The 8,189-nt window shown below is 33.8% G+C and overlaps 1 protein-coding gene and 1 long non-coding RNA gene across 3 annotated transcripts in view; one reads left to right on the top strand and one right to left on the bottom strand.

Moving 5' to 3' along the window:
- Positions 1–8,189, top strand: part of LOC108753716 (hemicentin-2) — a 362,006-nt gene that overhangs the window by 219,006 nt on the left and 134,811 nt on the right. The gene's annotated exons all lie outside the window — the stretch shown is intronic.
- The window catches only part of LOC108753717, a 10,726-nt gene continuing 3,641 nt past the window's right edge, over positions 1,105–8,189 (bottom strand). Inside the window, exons 2-3 of the long non-coding RNA XR_001939660.1 lie at positions 7,961–7,970; positions 1,105–1,118 (exon numbers count right to left, since the gene is read on the bottom strand). This is a non-coding gene — a long non-coding RNA (uncharacterized LOC108753717). The remainder of the gene's footprint in view (positions 1,119–7,960; positions 7,971–8,189) is intronic.

The following is an 8,189-nucleotide window of genomic DNA, read 5'->3' as shown; positions in this document are numbered from 1 at the left end:
CACACACACACACACACACACACACACACACACACACACACACACATATAATCTATATTTATATTCTGATATGCGAGCAAATTCAACTTTGATGTCAAAATAGATAAGTTATACGTACACACAAAAGTTTTTACATACAACACGTATATTATGTATATATGTATATATATGAGTATATATATTTTGCGTAAAAAACTTTTGTTTATGTATTTATCTATTTTGGCATCAAAGTTGAATTTGTCCGCACACCAGAATAATAAATATAGATTTTTCTACATCTTCCATTTTTTATTTTCTTCGTTGCTTCTTTCGTATTTTTCCTTTTTTTTCTCTTAAAGGAAATCCAATTTGCTGCCATCCTTTCCTGTTTGCGCGTGTTGTGGAAAGATCTGACATCCACATTTAGCAGCTTACCGGCACTTGCAATCGTTATCACTCGATCTTTTCGATTTTTCATTTAACCCTCCATCGTTTCCCCCTACCTTCGTAGCTTCGCGCCGTTTTTCTGTCCCTTTCTTTCAAGTTGTCTTTTTTTTCCCTTTTTACCTTTTATCTTTCGTTTTTTTCTGCGAGCTACCACTCTATAAAGCTGACAAGATCGGTATAAGGTACAGAGAAATCTTGTTGTCTGGCGCGAACAGAGGGCATTCCACTGTCTGACCAATATCGAACTACTCCCCTTTTGGCTGACTATACGCGTGTCTCTCTACTGCTGCCGGCCAATGGCGGAACTCCATCGGTGTACATATAGAGCTACGTCAACGAAATTCGTGGCATTCCGCTCTCTCGTATCGTCTTTCGATTGCGCTCGACGTCGCGGCGCTTTTTGATTCATGTACATATCGATACCGTTGCTGCCTCGAGCATGTTCGACCTCGAAGCGATTCGAGGAAATTGAGATCCTTGTCACAATGTTTTACGATTCTTTCTTCAAAAAATTATGTCCTTAAATGTCGATGAAACGGTAAAGTTTATTTGAAATTCTTGCCGTTCTATATACGTGCATGGCACATATAAAGTTTATGTCATTGTACTATTAGAAAAATTACTTTATAGACTCATGCATGCAATTTTATTAATTTATTATCAATATTATGTTACTTATTATATAAAAATTGCTACATTTTAACTTATTTTATTTAAAGGAAGTAATACTATTTTAAAAAGAGATAAGAGTTAATTTAAAAAAGATATTTTAAAAAGATATTTTAAAAAAGATATTTTAAAAAGAGACAAGAGTTAATTTTAAAAGGGTCACAAATGGAGGGATCTGGCTCAGGGACGGGAACAGTGGCGGGATTTGGTATTTGCGGCAATGAGCTTTCGAGTTCCTAACGCCTAATAATAATAATAATAATAATACTATTTTAATGTCTCGATTTAAACAAATTTGTTGCATATTTCTGCAAAAAATACATAAATGCAAAAGTAAACCATCGGGGACGATTTGAATATTTTAGTTAAATTTATATTTATGCTTCCGTGAGAATTAATTATTCGTTTTCACGAGGACAATTATCACATTCATTATTTTTTCGCGCGCGTGATAGTGTTCGAAAGTGCACAGTTGACTCATTCATCTCTTTTTTTCCCTATTTTTGTCATGTATTTTGCTGCCATGCGGCGACAGCGAAAGGAAGAGTTTATCAAAGGGACCGGCGTTGCTCATTGTTTCTATCGTTGTCATCGCTCAAAAGAGCGGAAATGTTGTACTGTCGGAGTGCAAACCCGCGCGTCGTGAATAGGACGAAGAATATTTATACGAGGCGCTCATGATGGTACAGGAGTTATAATAGCAAGTCGTGAGCGTGTGAAACGTGCCGACTGCGTGCAGCTTCGCGTGTAAGTTTCAAATGTGGGAAGGATTGTCTCTTTCTAACTGAAAAAAAAAAAACGTGTCGATACAGTGATTGCACGCTTTGTATGTACGTCGTACGTATGTACGAGAACGTGGTCTTTTTGTCACTCGACAATTGGTCGCGAACGTATATGTTGACGCGATTTATTCGTGACTTTGTCAGCAGGCTGGAACGATTAATTAATTTTCGGTAATTTAAATGTAATTGTCGGACGTGAAGGTACTCAAAGCTGTTAAATAAAATCAGTAATGCGCTGTAGCGCGCGCATGAAAATAATTGAGTTTACTGACGCTGCGTGCTGTTAAAGTACTCTCATTAAGTTCATCATCACTGTTTGTGATTTATTACATGTTATTTATGATTGATTAGAAGTAATCAACGGCAATGCATTCGGAAAATGCGTCAGTCGGAAGCTGTTTTATGATTCTGTTGTGCTTCCACTTCACGTGTGATGAAGTGGAATCGCAACAGATATGTCGCCCTGATTGTTACGTGTCTAATTGTTGCTATCTCAACGGATTTTGAATTTACATCATTCTGTAATATGTGAAGTAAACAAACAATATATTTTTTATATTATTATATCAGTAATTTATTTGTTCTCATAAATGCAATTTGTTTATTAATATGTAATTATTCGTGATTATACTGTAATTTTGTACGTAAATAACTTTTTTATTCTATATATATTTTCCTTGCATGTATAGTATAACATTCACGTGTGCGTGCGTGCGTGCGTGCGTGCGTGCGTGTGTGTGTGTGTGTGTATGTGTAATTTGTAATTAATAATTTTGCAATTAATTGTATAAGATTTGTAATTATATTCGTTATAAGGCTGCTATTATATAAAGTTAAGCTGCGTAATACATTGCAAATGCAGTATTTTAATAATAGTCAAGAATTGCCCCATTTATATAATGTTTCAAGTTCATGATTTAATAAAGTGAATTTAGCGGCTTGCAAGGATTTGCAAAATTTGATGCAAATGCTATTCGCGTATAATTCGCTGTGTCGAGTTACGTACTCTCGTAATTCTCCATACAGGCTCAACGCCTTTATACTCAAGTGCAACGTTAATATGCTCTCTCGTATGTGGGAGTCCATGGAGTCAGTGCGCGATATGCGACTCGTACGCACACTTAGACAATCATTGTTCCAGACCAATAGTACAAGGGGACAGTGGGACTGGGCTTTAACGCAGGTGGAGTAAATTAGCGCATCAAAGCCGAGCGCCATACTACTACACTGCTCAGTGATTATTGACGCGAGCCGAGTATTGGCCACTAACTACCCATTGAGTAGCTGAAGGTTGCCTCGTAATTAATGGAACAGTCAATGGGAGCATCCCCGAGCTGTCGTCGCATCATGATGTAGCATTTACGTTGCTTTCTGATATATTTCTAACAAAACACTAGTTTTTGCTCCGTCCGCAATGATACATCGTTTCGAAAGAGTGGTGGCCCAATTACGAAAATTTTATTAAAATCGCTATAGCTCACGTTATCTGCAACTCGTTGAATTTTATAATTAATAAAACTCTGCTGCAGCGTTATTTCAATTATAACGTTATAGTTATTACATTTTATTAAAAATATATGTGTAAATAATAATTAATGAAATGGCATTTTTTCTTCTGATTTTTTCGCAGCATGATATGCGACATGATATACGAATCTTTTTACTGACTTTGACAATAAGATTTACGAGGCTTTGAAGCTCTATATGTAAATGTACTGTTGTCCATTTATCTCGTGCTAGTGTTCTTGCGAATAGCAGATTGATCGGTGTAAATTGCATACGCATTATGCACCAGGTAATTGCCCATTTATCTTGAAAGACTGGTTTACAATCGTGTGGCAATACCTGTGTATGGGTAGATAATGTAGCTGAAGACCAGCACTGTGTGTCTCGTGATTTATGTGGTGCAAAAGAGCAGCCGTGTTAATCGTGTAATTAAGTTGGTCACTGATTTGGCACTCTAGCTCTCTCATGACATTTCGAATTTTCGACGACAACGTTCCAAAGTTTGAATTTCAAATGTAATTAATGCCGAATTAAATACTATGCTAATCTCTCCGTACGTTTTATATGTAAAACTGGTCCAACGCGTAATGCGGGATTTCAATATTTTATTACGCAATATCGGCTTCTTTCACGCATTAGCTTCGACAGAATTAAAATAGAAATTAATTATTAACGTCCACGAACAGGATACAATTGCATTATAATCTCCTTTTAATGCGGAAAATTTAATATCGTTACATTTCAAAATTTTCACATTTTTTTCTTATATATATTTTTGTTTATTACTATATATTCTTTTGATTATTAATTTTTTATTATTATATTAGACTATTTAAAGTATGTACAATTATAAGTATCGAATACAATCATATTGACGATCAGACTGTAAAGTACACAACATATACATAGACAAGAATCAAAGAAAGCTATCTTAAAAGCTGCCTTTTCGCTTTTCTTCTCCTTTTTTGTTCTTTTTACTTTGCGCTCTCTCTCTCTCTCTCTCTCTCTCTCTCTCTCTCTCACCATCTCATCGAACATATTCGAGTGTGTGCGTGACGTAGATGTGTCGGGTAGTCCGTATTGAAGTGGAGTGGCAAGTCAATAACCCCGAGCTTCCGAGCGGCGGTGCACTCGAAGGGCTGTCAGTCGAACCGAAAGCTCTCCTGGCTTTACGACGTTATCGTCCGTGTGCATTTAGCGTCGGTCAGCGATATGCGACGGCCACTGTTTCCGGTGTTAAAGAAAGTGCACTTTGGCCCGTGCTACGCGCTAGTTGCCACGAGCACGACGCGATTAACGATCTGCAATGAAAAGCGCTTCTGTCGCGGAAACGCTTGTTGAGCAAGCGCTTTTTCTACTAGTGCACGGTTAGATCTTTGTATTAAATCGTATTATTTTTTTATATTGTTGTAGCCGTTGATTTGTTATCATTTAATATGTAAGTAACAATCGTTTATCGTTTTTGCAATTCAACTTTAATTGTGGTTTAATAAGTCTGGAACTTTTTTAAACTTTATTTTTTTTTAGTATATACATTGTAATATTTTGATACATTTTTATTAAGTTTTCTCTTTAATTTTGATAATATTTTTTACGCTTCAATTTTATGAAGTGATATACCAAACACATTATTAAAAAGTAACAGAAATAATAAAAGTATTTAAAAAAAAATTATAGACGTTATACCCGAGTTTACTCTATTTAGTTTATTATCGCTTAGTTTTACGTTAAAAGTGTTTGCACATCCTTATGCAGTATACATGTTTGTGAGCTTAAAATAATCTTGTTTCTTCTCAATTAGATTATACTAAAATCCGATATACGGCTAAAGTTCGATACAATCGTTACACTTAATATTTCGTGACGTTGTAAGTCTGCCGAAGTCGATAACAAGATTTATCAAGACGTAGGATAATGCTTCTTGATCTTTTGAGCCCGGTTTACTGCACCTTCTTGGAAATAAATGGTTTATACTGGCTTCGTTGACTCGCTTCATCCGGCAACTTAATTAATCGCTTGCGCACTATGCGTCCGCTCTTATGGTGATTCTGGGAACGGGCATGCACCGCAATACACATGCCATTGTTCTGTTTTCTGGCCTGCTAGGAACGCGATAATTAGTTGGCTAGGACTGGTCGTTCGGCTGCTTGTTCAGTTGCCGCGCAAACAGCTGCGGAACAATCTCTGGTGTTCGATAGGATTTAATGATGAAGCAAGACCGCAATCCCATTCGTGATCTCTCGGCCGTGCATATTTGTTTCACGATGTGTGATGGTAACGCGGCCAAGTTAATCTACGTTCTCCAATTCGCATTCTTCTTTTTTTATATGAATCGAATGATGAATCTTTAAGTCTGAATTTAATAAAGTCTGTCATTTTTATGAAGTTTAGTTTTAAATAAGTATAATAATCAAGTAGATATATTATAAGAGATTTTAGAATGATATTTAAACTGAATTCAAAATGGGTTACATTTATTATTTTTTTGTTTTTACTTACAATTAGTCTACATCATTAATTCTTTGATTTAAATGAGATAAAATGAACATTATGATCTCTTTTTTGTTGTACGAAATTCTTTTTTTTTTTATTTTTATTTTAAAAAAATATTTCTTTTTCGATGTTTAAAGATTTCGTTAAAAAGAGAATTAAAGTAAAAGAATAACTCAAATTATTGTACTCAAATTTTTGTAGAATTTCTTGTATAATTTCCGTAGCGACGAGCAATATTATTTGAAACATTATTCATTCTCGGCATACTTGTTTTAAAGAGAACAAAAAGTATATTTTTTTGTACATTCTCGTGTTTGAGATATAGTAAATACCTTCCGCTCGAGGATTGAAGGAAAAAGAAGCGTCGTTAAATTATATCTCCGCTGTTTCCTAGCGTTTAATTTTAAGAAGCAAGAAAATCCCGACGCTTTTGTGATATTCCGTGCTTATACGATTCATTCCTATGTGTGAGCTTTACACTTTATAAGTTGATAGCAGAGCTCAGTGATGATGTCGGTTTTATACAACAGATTCAATATAAATGTTTGCCAGTACTTTTTTTTGCGTATTTAATTTTATGAGGTTATTTCACGTTAAGAACATAGTTTTATCTAAAATTCAGGATTTCTTATATTAAATGTATATACTATATATTATTATATTTTTAAATATTATTACATATAATATTCCTAGTTTTAAACTCCAAATTATTATTAATAATTGTGTATACTACTTGGATTGTTAATAAAGTTCTAAACTAAACTGTTGATTTTAATATATAAAAACGATTTTTGCATATAAATTTATTTATAGACAACAATAATTATTTTTCAAAAAATGAATCCCATTATGATCAATAATCGTTCGCCACTAGTCTGTTAACTTCAAATTTCATCTCGACTATTTAGGTTTCTTAGATGCGAAGAACTCACGACGAGCGGCCTCAACTTGCTCAACAATTTCGAACCGTCGTCCTCGCAAGAAATGTTTTATTGAGCGAACCAAGTCGTAGTCAAACAATACAAGATCAAGATTATATGCGGGATAGGATGTTATGCAGTTTCGATGCTGTCTAGACGTTTAGAATAATACCGAGACCAAATCCGACAACTTGCACTGATGACAAATGATTACTGAATTTTATTTTGAGTATTTATTTTGAGTCTTTATTTTAAGAAATAATTGTCATTCAGATAATATTTTCGAGGCTTTCACGGATACTTTCTATATAAAGATTATGCATTTCGCGGTTTTCTCTGTTATTCAGATAATTTTATACATGTTTCTTATAATGATATTGTTTGTAACATGTGTTTGTTCGCATTACTTGCACTTTTTACACTCAAAAATATATCTTATTTTAAGTGCACAAATTTTTGTAGATTTTAAGCAGCAATGATGAACAGACCTATTAACTATTAATTGCTTTTATTCACTTTCGTCCATCGTATTAATATTATCAATCTAAGAGATGACACATATATGAGTAACGCTCTTTAAAGCTTTTTCCTTCGTAGAATCGGAGCTTTTGTGTGAAGCTTAAAAAGGATGCCTATATAGGTGAGAGCGTATTGAAAAGTCGAGAAACCAATTCGAACGACATAGATCCAAAGCTACCTCTGGTATTGAGTATCTATTCAATCGGTCTCCACGGATCTGATTTCCGTTTATTACCACGTTGCTCGAGCAGTATCACATCTTCAGTTAAGCGAAAAATCGAAGCGGATATAAAAGTAAAAACAATTTCACGGCTGTATTTCATCTTGAAAATTTGATAGACATATATATATGAAAACACGTATTAATATATTAATTCGTAATATTGCAAATAAATTGGTTTTTTTTAATCATATTGCTAGTTTATCGTTCTTTCTCTCAATCGTACTTTTTATAATTTTTGTATGTATACTATATATATTGAGCTTCTCTATATTTTCTTAAAATATACGCTCTATAATTCTTTGATTAATAATATACATAATTTATATACTTATTATTATTACTTTATACTGCGTATTATTTATTTTCTAATTAAATTTAATAATATATAAGCAAAATATATAACGTAGTATATGTACGCAGACAAATATTATTCTTTATACGAAAATATGAATAAGGAATTATGAATATCGTAATAATTTGGAAAAGACATTGATTAGACAATACGTTGATTAGACAATACATTGCAGCTTCAGAAATATGTCATTCACGCGAGAATTTTCACGAACAACAAAACTGATGCATTGTGCACTAGTGGAAAGGAGCGGAATTTCATTGACATATTTCTGTTACAGAAATTTAACACTTTCAATA

Source organism: Trachymyrmex septentrionalis, unplaced genomic scaffold, assembly GCF_001594115.1.
Source record: "Trachymyrmex septentrionalis isolate Tsep2-gDNA-1 unplaced genomic scaffold, Tsep1.0 scaffold70, whole genome shotgun sequence".
NCBI lineage: Eukaryota > Metazoa > Arthropoda > Insecta > Hymenoptera > Formicidae > Trachymyrmex > Trachymyrmex septentrionalis.
This window is presented reverse-complemented; position numbering and strand designations above follow the sequence as displayed.